General features: G+C 37.3%; 1 protein-coding gene across 4 annotated transcripts in view; it reads right to left on the bottom strand.

Moving 5' to 3' along the window:
- The window catches only part of ITSN2 (intersectin 2), a 162555-nt gene that overhangs the window by 149502 nt on the left and 642 nt on the right, over positions 1-12411 (bottom strand). The window lies entirely within an intron of this gene.

The raw sequence follows: 12411 nt of genomic DNA, 5'->3' as shown, positions 1-12411 counted from the left end.
ATGCACAGCCACAAACTAGCTCTACCCCTATTCATATCCCTCCCCAACATTTTATCACCTCTCCTTGAGTTCATAACTTAATTATAGAGCTTACTTTAATGCTTTTTGTTACTTCGTATAATATGCAATGGATTTAGCCAGCTGACCCATACAACCCACTCTGGACAGAAGAAGAAAGGCAATGCTCAAAGCGCCAAGTGACAAAGAATGCCTTCTGTGATATAGCTGTACCGACGCTGCTATCAGCTTACAGACAGCTCCATTCACAGAGCCACTGTGAACAAATGAACAGACACGTCCATGTACATGTGCGGAACTGGCTTTGTCATAGAAATCTTTGCTGAAGCTTGTTAAAGAAGGTGTGGAGCTGTTTAACAGCCACACGCCCGGGTGACTGAGGCTGTACATGTATTTGGATGTCTTAGAATGAGATCCATAGGCTCTTAGCTGCAGTTATGAGAAACTGTGTAAAAAAACAAGGTTTCTACACCACAATACACGCAAGGAATAGTGTTGTTATGGTGCTTGAGTTACCGTTTAATAAATGGGTGTTGCAATTAAATGCAAATTTTGAAATATTTCAGGATTACAGAGCTCTCTTCCGCACACCATACTTTTTACTTGTGACCTCGCTTCAATAAAGTGTTTCTCTAGGTTACCGATAATGTGAAGAAGAAAAAAACATTTTACAATACTCATGTGGCACTGCTATCTGGTTGTCAGGCAATTATAGAAACATTATTGATTCTTCTGCAAGAAAGGAAAGGAAATTACTGCTATGGAAATACATTATACCAAACTCTGATCAATAGACCATTTTGATGTCTTCTATTGCTTCTATTGCTTGTTGCCTCTTACTACAAGGATAGAACATTCATATGGTTCCACTCAATGTGGTTCTCTGGGACAGGTGTCAATCACAGGAACAGGCACTACTCATTTCAGATTACTCTCTCATACAGGGGAGTCTTCACATGTCTTTTCCATAAAAAAAAAAAAAAAAAAACACTTGAAGGTTTTTCCCACGAGCGTTACTGACAAACTTGGGGTTCCTAACGTCTCAAACTAAATCTAGTCTCCACGTGTGGTTAAATTAAACGAGTTAATTGGATTAAATATATGAAGGGTAACTTAAACCTGGGATAATAATCCCAAAAAATAAATAAATCACATTTTGTGAAAATTATTAATACTAAAAATATTATGAATATGAATATTAATATGGCAATCACACCCACAATTGTGGTTTAAGAGATACCTACTATTTGAACTCTGACCCTCCATTCTTGGAGTTTAACTTAATTTTATATTACTTAAAAATAGAATTTATTGTGACAACAACAATGTATACGATAGTAACATAATCAGACACCAAAGCACATGGTAACTTGTCTTTTCAAATGACTGTAGGAACACTAGGACACTGTTAGACAAGTATAATGGTCTCACAGGCAATATTCAGCATAGAAAATCCAGGCAACTCATCACACTAAAGGCAACTGAGACCAGAGTCCCGAGGGAATGGGAACAGACCATAATGGACTGAAAGTCACCAAAAAATGAGGCTCTGAGAGCAACAAGGCACAGAACATTTCCAGGTCATTCCTGAAGTTCTAGAGAGTCCTGTTAAAGTAGGTTCTTTTAACTCACAGATGGCCCAGAAGACCGTAAAATAAGCAAGCGGTCATTATAGATTGATATCTCTATTATTCACAATACATCGTTTCACCATAGGGCTCACACAAAGAACAAAACCACTTTCATGAACCTTAGCTACATAGTTGTTCCAGGGCAGTTTGTTCAGTTGTCACCAAATACATGTGCTTATATTTTGTCAGAACAATGTGTAATATGTGCATATAATTCATGCAGAAACATTATTCAAATGTTCATGACCGTGTTGGCTGAAGGTAGATGCCCTAGAAGGCCCCCCCCCCCCCCCCCCATTGTAAGCAGCTAAACCTTTTAGAATGTGCAGTGCTATTGCATTGGCTAAGAGTGTCAATTGATTGCTCTTAGCGAATAAGCCAAATCTTGGACCACTGGGTTTAGCTCAGACAGAGAGCGCTGTGTGGTGATTATGGTGCCCGGAGTGTTTATTTAAGTGCTAGTTTCTAGTCACAAGTGAAATCTTTATTTTCTGACCTTGAAACATCTCATTGCATAACTCATTGGAAGAACAGATCACACTTAACTCAAACACTGCCAGGATGAGTACAATGTACAAATTAATTCATGCAGAACGCTTGGCATATTGCCTCTGCAAAACAAATGTGAGGGCAGCACTGCCAGCTTTCTTTTTAGCTTTGCCAATGATGCTGCCACCGCCCTGCAGCAGACACACAGGTTGTGTAGGAAACTGCCTCCGTGATCCAGCTCTAGAGCACCCCAAATTCCCTAAAGCAGATTAATGTGAAGATGTAAAGAATGCTAAGAAGTAAAGACCCACAGGTGTCAGTCAGCATCGTCTGAGTTCAACCCCACCATCAAGGTTTTATAAAAGGACGTTAGTCCAGAAACTCTGTCTCTCTGTAGATTAATAATTACAAACAATATACAAAGCAAAGAGAAATAAAATATAGGCAACGTTCCACGATTAGTTCAATGGGAATTGCTGTATACAAGTGGGATGTTTTAAATAAAGAACATTGTATTCACATGCATTAGCTAGAGAACAAAGCATCACGTCTCTCATTCCAACTCCCTGTATTAAAATTTACCGATTCAATCTGTTTCTTATGACAGAGTGTCTGTACAGCCTCAATGGCTGCAGGGAATTACTGTGCAAATCACTAGTGTATGCAACTCTGGGAATACACAGGAAACAATTGAAGAGGTAACATTATGAGATTTAAAACCTGAAAATTATGTACATTAAAAAAAATATATAAATAATCAGGTTTATTGACACACACACTCTCATATTTATTTTTCTGAACACAAAACTGTCTAAACATTGATTGATAATATTTCCAGTGAAAAAAAATATTCTAACTTTCTTTGTAATACTCAGTATAATGCTTAGTGACATTCTAGTGGAAAAAAATAAATATATATATATATATACGGTGGGGGGTGGGGGGGGGGGATATCTTTGGAAAGTGAGGTATGAATAATTTTCCTTCAGCAAAGTAAATGCATTGAAACAAGTCAATATTAAATGATTTTACGTCATATGTCTCAAACAGAATAGTCCTGTGAGGAAATGATTTACTTATTCCAGTCATTGATGCAAAAAATTAGATTGCAATATCTTTCCTTTCAAGAAAAGGCCCCCTCTCTCTGTATCCATTGTATTGCATTATGATACAAGATTGTACATGCAAACAATTTGCTACATAAACACTGAACCTAAATATTGAGTTAACTGGACTGCTAGGAAAATACATCAATCACATTTCTTCTGCAATTTCATTTATATTTTAGCTATGCTATAAAGTCCTAAAATAGGGAATAAATATGGGTAGCGGATAATTTGGGGTGGCATTTAAAGGGACCCTATGGAAATTCTACCACTGCCTAGATAAGCTACAAGTCTTAGTTTTGAGAGCTGGATCTTTATGAATGCTACTGTGAGCCACAGACTCAGCTGAATGAGAGAATCTGGGGTTAGAAAGAACAGCATTTATGGGTGAAGGAGGTATCCAGATATTAAGGTGAGAATCGATTTAGCAAGGAGAGGAAGAATAGGAAAACAAACATCTGTGGAGTCAAGATTAACCCCTTAAGGACACATGCCATGTGTGACATGTCATGATTCCCTTTTATTCCAGAAGTTTGGTCCTTAAGGGGTTAAAGTGATAAGATTAAAGTGAATGGGAGAGAGAAAAAGGGTGAAAGTCAAAAATAGTGACATAAATATATCAGACTATCCGTGGCATGTAAAATAGGAGGCTACCACTCCAAGAGTCCTAGAACAATATACTCTATAATGAAGTGATACTTCCGGCTTCGCAAGCTCACTAATTTTGCTTGACACTGCAAGCAGACAATTGTTACATTACCACCCACCCCTTACATATGTCATACCTGGAGGGGGATCTCCAGTCATTATAATAATTAATCCAATGACTAGTAAATATAAAATAATAAAATGATAAAATATGTATTAGCATTCTACAGCACAAAGAAACTAAAACAGGAAAATATAAAATATGCATGAACTACAGCAGTGATGGACACGACTGCCAATGCAGATGCCGGTGAACTTATTTGGCGAACAACCAATAACACAGATAATGTATCCGTGCTTTTCTGTTTTAGCACATGATTATTCTGATTTTTTTTTACCCATACAAAAAGGATATAAAAGCAAACTCCAAGTATAAATAAAACATAAGCCAACATGCTTGGAATCCCTGGTTTTGTTCTTCTAAAAAGAACATTTATGAAGCAGCCCAACACAGAAATCCATTGACAGTTCCCATGCCAGAGTGACACGGTCCCCAGAGCGAATATGGAAAACAAAGCAAACACTTAGTCACCAGAACTGTATATCCGAGCTCTGAGTGCAGCCTGCGCAAAAACAAAGCTGTGAACAAAATGAACAATGATCACACAGGAAATATCAGGCTAAGAAATCTGTAACACACAGACGTCGAGCCAATTCTGGGATACCCAGTCCACATTCATATCAACTTGTATACCAGGGTTAATATTACTGAAGGCAATATATATTATAAACTAGCAGTCATATGGATACAATATTAGTCTACGCCTGTAAGTACGTCACTGCAAAGAATGAAAGGTTTCTGATTGGGGGAGCCTTTTTCTGGTCTGGCAGAGGTCTGCCTGTAGCCAACGTTGGAAACCCTCATATAAGTATACCTGTTAATATATACTGTATACTATTTCACCAGTTTAAACATATTTCCTAGTGAATGTAAACAAACAAGCCCTAGTTCACAATAAGCCACAGTGGACATCTGATGCATCTTCCAGCTTTACATACACACATATCTCCTCCCGTACCCTCGTCCTATGTGGCTCTGGTTATTGTTTGCTGTTATGTCTGTGAGCAATAGAGATCTTTGAAGAAGCCTCTCTAAATCCAGTTCACATCAGGATACACTCCTCCCTGGTGGTATAGATACTGCGACCAAGTTAGATACCATGCTGCATCTCACTCCTGTTATTTCTGGAAACTGGCCATGCACCTGATCCCAACCTTGGCCAGGAGCAGAGCGCTCAGTGTAAATAGTAACATGGAGCATGACAGAGCATCATATTCCTGCATCACTATCCGTACTGAGTAGAGAAGGCCTTAGATCAACGGTTAGGCACTGCAACAGCTTGCTCATGAAAACAGCGACATTTCAGAATTCATGTAAAAACTTTAAAATGTAAAACTCACAGCTATAACATTTTACAATCATGTAACTTTAAATGGATGTGTTTTAAAAACAGTTTATCCAGACATTGCAGGGAGAAAACGGACTACCTTTGGACTAATAAGGGACGGTAAAAGATGGAAATGCAAAGAAATTGTTCTTCTTTAAAGGGAAAAAAATCACAACTGCTAGACTTTGTTGTCGTTCAATATAATAATTAGGTCCAAATTGATATTAGCTTAAAGCGGCAATGTCACTTGTGGGGTGAGAGAAACAGTACAGAAATATACCTGCTTTAAAGTTCTCCTTCTTAGACACTGGCATCTTTCAGCAGCTGTGCTTCTTTAACTCCTGGTGGATTCACCTGCCAGAAGCCATCTTTACTACTGCAATCACACGCATGCACACGTAGAAGAACTATCTAGAGACTAAGGGTCTATGAAAAACTGTAGGATCTTTCATAGATGTTATGCACCACATGAGATGATGCCCGTTCCCATCACAAAGAGTTTTACATAAAGATTATTTCTTCTTAAAATGGTAAAATATTCAAAAATGACAGAGCCACCTTAAAAGGGACAATATAGACCAGAGCTTGACAAACGTGTTTGGAATCTAGGAGCCAGCTCAAAGAGTTAGGAGACAGAGTTTTTTTTTTTTTTTTTTAACTAGCAAAGGTTAATTTACAACGAGAAACATGTAATTCTTAAAGGGACAGTTTGGTCACCAGAACCACTACAGATTAATGTAGTTGTTCTGGTGCCTATAGTCTGTCCCTGTTGCATTTTCAATGTAAACGCTGCATTTTCAGAGAAAGGGCAGTGTGTACATTGCTGCCTAGTAAGATCTCTAGTGACAGCCACTCAGACGGCCACTAGAGTCCTGTGTCAGTGCACAATGTTCAGCATGGAGGCGCTGAATGTTACTCATAGAGAACATGCGCATTATCCTCCCAATGCTTTCATACACAGCGAAACCTTCACAACGTGAGAAAAAAGGTGAGTAAAAACACCTCTCGTGATCAGAGGAGAGCAGGTATCTAAACAGACACACACAAACTCAAACTCTGACAGGCACACACAAACATTGACATTTTTTTAGTTGAATCCACCCAGCCTCCCAACCCTTGGGAGAGTTGTGTGGATCTTTCCCTGGGGTCCAGTGAGGCTGCTCTCTCTTCCTGCGTGCGAGGGAGAAGTAATCTATCTGCAGGTTCTCTACGCTCTGTGTAGTGATGGCGGGCCGGAATGACGTTCTATTCCGGCTCCCGAAATCACCATAGAGCGTGAGGGAGCAGATAGGAGCTGCAGGAAGATCACTGCTTCCTCATGTGCTGCCTCTGCTGACTACCTCGATGCTCCCCAGGGTGTGCGGCCGGCTACAACACTCCCTGAGCTGGCCACCTGCATGCACCCCAGAACGGCCGGTCAGCTCCATTGTTTGCCCAGTCGGCCGCTTTAGGTAAAGGGCTGACAAATCCACCGGGGGCCAGGGCGTAACTTCTAATTGCCATGGCAACCTGGGATTTGTCAAGCCCTGCTATAGACACAAAAACAACTTTAGCCTAATAAAGCAGTTTTGGTGTATAGACCAGTGCGTGCCTCTTTTAAAAGACAACTATGCAACATTAAAATATGTATATTTTCTTGGGATGAGTGTGAGAACAATGCTCAAAATGTGTCCAATATTCAGATAGTGGGGTTTTCTGTTTTTTATTCCCCAGAAAGCCTTGGTTTGGTTCATGTTGTAAGAATGAAAGCTTAATTTAATGTCACCTGGCTCCTATCTCCAAACCTGCTCTTCCTATTGTGTTTATACTCCTCCTCCTCCTCCTCTAGACTCTAAACTCTTTTGAGCAGAGTACTCATCAATCTATTGTTCCTGTAGCAATTTGCAATTGTCTAACTTATTGTTACAATTTTCCCTTTATAATATTGTAAAGTGCTGTGGAACAAGTTGGCAATATATAAATGCCAATAATAATAATCATCTATAATTGTACTATGTGCATGTACTCTCCAGGACATGCCTTAAAACCCATCTCTTTAGGAAAGCTTACGGCCTCCCAGAGTAACCTCTACCTCACATACCTGTCTCTTGCTTTCTCCTAAAGGGCAGCTCTCTACTCTCTCCTCCAGCTCTGCTTCACTCCACCTTGTTTGATTGCTATTTCCTGTCCTAATGTGTTTTATACCCCACCTCCTATAGACTGTAAGCTTGTTTGAGCAGGGTCCTCTTCAACCTATCGTTCCTGTACGTTTTCTCATAATATTGTAAAGCGCTACGGAACTTGTTGGCGCTATATAAATGCCAATAATAATAATACTTGAAAGCAAGAGAAATCTCAACGTATGCTTCCTGGTAAACATCCAATAAATCAATAAGGAATGTATAGCTGGAATTGTCTCCTAGTTAAAGTAGAAAAAAACAAAAAAGAATAAGGGCTTTGTAGCCAGTGAACGTCATCCAGATCTTAACAAGATTTACATAGGTAATGCACATTAGCATCTTGCCTTAGGGAACAGGCCATGGGCACGGGTAAGACATTCGGTTAAAACGTTTTGAAACAGAACTCGGGGGCACTTATAGTGTCCCTTTAAGGAACCGAAGAATTATGTATGAGTGCAAATCAACCTACCCTGTTGAATAAAGGAGTTTAAATGATATGTAAATAAAAATGAACAGGCTGGATTGTCCAATTGGTTTTTAATATCACAGGATGGGTTTCTATAAAAATCAGAAGTGCAGAATCTTTAGAAGTAGGTAGATTTTGCATTATCAGTCTAATTACTAGATATATTACCAGTGCGCTATCATACACAAAACACATCATTATACCTGGCCATGTGCAACCTGCATGCACACCTTAATTACATGCTCACAGCTTCACTGTGTGTGCCTGACACAAATGGAATTTCAACATTAAATTGCCTTTAACTGTCTCTGATCACATGCTTAGTGTTGTAGGCTCTGCCAAGACTGTATTATTAAAATGTTTCAGGGGATGGTAGTTCAATTTAATAAGGTTAAATACCCATGGGGGAAAGGCTAAAATATGCACTGATTACATCAACGTATTCCCTTGTGCAACAGCTTGAAGCTGGTATTTCCAGCTACGTACAGCTCACTGGAAGAAACAACATACTGTGCAATCTGTTTATTCCCAACAATCAACTTGGAGTGTTGCCATGGACGTGTGTATGCTCCCATCCATTCCTGGTATCTAACCTCCTCAAAGACTGTAATAGGAGGGTTATTCTAAATTGTAGCAAATTAAACCCGGAGCTGAACCATTTAGGATAAGATAGCTAAACTGTGACTATAGATGAGTTTCAGAATCTTTCTTATCAGCTGATCTAGTCTATATTTTCCAATTTGGATTTCAATTCACTTTAGTTAAGATTTTAGTTAATAACTCCCCACGCCCTCCGAGATATGTATTTCAATTTTCCAGCCAAGATATTTTGGGCCTTAAATTTGGAAATGTCCTTTAAATGCCCTAACAATTCATTGTTTTGTGAACAACCAAGTGGCGTAAATTGCAATGAATGTAAAACTGAATTGCAAAAATAACACGAAAATAGCAGATTTTGAAACATTTTCAGAGTAAAAAATCACCAGGTTCACTTTATCTTAATGAAGTGTTCTTGGTGCAGTGCCCCTGTTGTTTTAACCCCTGCATTGAAAAACATTTCCATTTTTCAGAGACAGCAAAGTTTTCATTACAGGTTAAACGCACCTCTCTATAGACTGTTTTCCTGGGAGAACAGTTTGACTTAGTTTTCAATGAAATGCTGCCCAAACAGACCAGTCTATTGCAGAGTTTTTCACTAAATACTGATTTTGAGTAAAATGAATGACACAGCTAGACACAGCTTGAAAATTTAAAGGGACAATATAGACACCCAAACCACTTCATGGCATTGTAGTGGTCTGTGTGCAGCACACCTCCGCTTAACACTACAATGTGAATTATTGCAGTTTCTGAGAAATTACAATAATTATATTCCATGGCTAGCTTTTACTCTAGTGGCAGGGTTGACTTTTCCTATGATGAAGTCCTACAGCGCATGCAGTGCACATTAGGTTCTCCCCACCGCTGATGTAGCCGGAGGAGGATCTCAGCACTGGAATCAGGCTAAAAATCCTTGTGTGTCAGGGGGGACGACACTAGAGATATAGAAGGATCCTATAATGCTAGGAATACAAAGCTATGCTGCTGTTCCTTTAAGCATACATTTTTTGCCATTTGGATTTTAATTTTCTAAAACTCCAAATGCTATTTACTAAAGTACGAATTCAAAGATAATTTCAAATTTAAGGCAGGAGTGGCTGAACTAAAAATGTAACTGAATTTTTCAAGTTTTGCAATTTTGACCTTAAATTTGAAATTCACTTTGAATTCTCACCTGTGGTTTACTATGTTCGTGAGAAAAAGCAAAATGGGAAAATTAGACCATAGTTCCAATTCAGAAAACACACCATGATGCAATGTTTTTAGTACCTTAAAACCAAAAACAATCTTTCAACCAAAAGCATAAACAGCATATCAACCAAAAAAAAACAAAAACACTATTTCTATACTAGCAAACAACAGAAATGGAATAAACAAACAGCAAAACAATGAATGTTATTCTCTGGAGTGAATTGTTCAAATTCAAATTTAATTTAAAATTTTAGACCAAAATAGCAGAATTGGAACCATTCTCAGTTATGCATTTAGTTTGGCTACTTTGGTCTAATATGTAAAATTCATGTTAAATTCCCAACAAGTCTCACTTTAGTTAATAATCCTGTTGGTTTCACCAACCAGAATAATGTCATTGGATACATTTTCTGAATGCATATAAGGCTATTGTTGGAAATTACGCATATTCATTCTAATATTGAATGCTCATTGTGATAAACGTGCTTGATAAAGGCTGTAATACCAGAGTTGGACATTTTATTTTTTTAAATTAATTTTGTTTTGATCTACCGTACATTTTAAAATTCAGTTGCCAATTACATTTTTAAAAACATTTATTTCTCGGGAAATGTGTATTCCGGACCTCAGTGTTAAAAAACACTACTTAGGTCTCTGGCCCACTTTTGCCCTCTTTAAATAGGATACAAACTTATATTTATTACCCTGGCAATACTCTACCTCCCTGGCTGAAATCATCAGAATTGACTCTCTCAACAAATCCAATGCTTTCCCATAGAAATGTATTGAAAGGGTAATGTGCATGCATAGCAAAAGGCAGCTCTGTGCTAATCAGCATCTCAATAGGGAAAGTTCAGCACAGCGTGGAGACGATGAACGTTACCTAGGAAGCAACTATAGTGGCTGTCTGAGTGACTACCACCGGAGGTGTCCCTAGGCAGTAAGGTAAACGCTGCTTTTTCTCTGAAAATGCCTACAAGGACATACTATACTCACCATAACAACTATATTAAGCTGTAGTTGTTCTGGTGACTACAGTGTCCCTTCAATGTGTAGATTGGTTAAATAATCCTTAAGGTCTATCAAATGAGTTAAGCATTTGGATTTTCTTGTAAGGTGTATAGGGGATATAAATCATAAATCTTTACCTTATACACTAATGGGGGCTATAGATCATTTTATATATATATATATATATATATATATATATATATATATATATATATATATATATATATATATATATGTGTGTGTATGTCAATGCTGTACTTTATTAACTAGGGACTACAGATACAGTAGTTTAAGAATATGTAATACTGAGCTTTGATTAGTCTCATGGATGAGTCTAGATTTCTAGATTTGTATTTCCCAGTCGTTAATGAATCAGATCAAGCATAATGTATAGCACATATATTAGGGTAAAGAATAATTCATAGCCACTATGAATAAAAAGGGGAAAGTATAATATAATATATATATATATATATATTATGTAAGGTGTATAGTATCCTCTATACACCTTTCATAATATATATATTATCCCAGGTAAGACATGACACTGAGTGTTATGATATGAATACACAGTATAATTTATTTCCTCTATACACCTTTCATAATATATATATTATCCCAGGTAAGACATGACACTGAGTGTTATGATATGGACACACAGTATAATTTATATCCTCTATACACATTACATAATATATATATCATCCCAGATAAGACATGATACTGAGTGTTATGATATGAACACACAGTATAATTTATATCCTCTATACACCTTTCATAATATATATATTATCCCACGTAAGACATGACACTGAGTGTTATGATATGAATACACAGTATAATTGATATCCTCTATACACCTTACATAATATATATATTATCCCAGGTAAGACAGGACACTGAGTGTTATGATATGAATACACAGTATAATTTATATCCTCTATACACCTTACATAATATATATATTATCCCAGGTAAGACATGACACTGAGTGTTATGATATGGACACACAGTATAATTTATATCCCCTATACACCTTACATTATATATATATATTATCCCAGGTAAGACATGACACTGAGTGTTATGATATGAACACACAGTATAATTTATATCCTCTATACACCTTACATAATATATATATTATCCCAGGTAAGACAGGACACTGAGTGTTATGATATGAATACACAGTATAATTTATATCCTCTATACACCTTACATAATATATATATTATCCCAGGTAAGACATGACACTGAGTGTTATGATATGGACACACAGTATAATTTATATCCCCTATACACCTTACATAATATATATTTCATCCCAGGTAAGACATGATACCGAGTGTTATGATATGGACACACAGTATAATTTATATCCTCTATACACCTTACATTATATATATATTATCCCACGTAAGACATGACACTGAGTGTTATGATATGAATACACAGTATAATTTATATCCCCTATACACCTTACATAATATATATATTATCCCAGGTAAGACATGACACTGAGTGTTATGATATGGACACACAGTATAATTTATATCCCCTATACACCTTACATAATATATATATCATCCCAGGTAAGACATGACACTGAGTGTTATGATATGGACACACAGTATAATTTATATC

This window comes from Pelobates fuscus, chromosome 2, assembly GCF_036172605.1.
Source record: "Pelobates fuscus isolate aPelFus1 chromosome 2, aPelFus1.pri, whole genome shotgun sequence".
Classification (NCBI taxonomy): domain Eukaryota; kingdom Metazoa; phylum Chordata; class Amphibia; order Anura; family Pelobatidae; genus Pelobates; species Pelobates fuscus.
The sequence above is the reverse complement of the archived record's forward strand: the minus strand, read 5'-3'. Positions and strand labels throughout refer to the sequence as shown.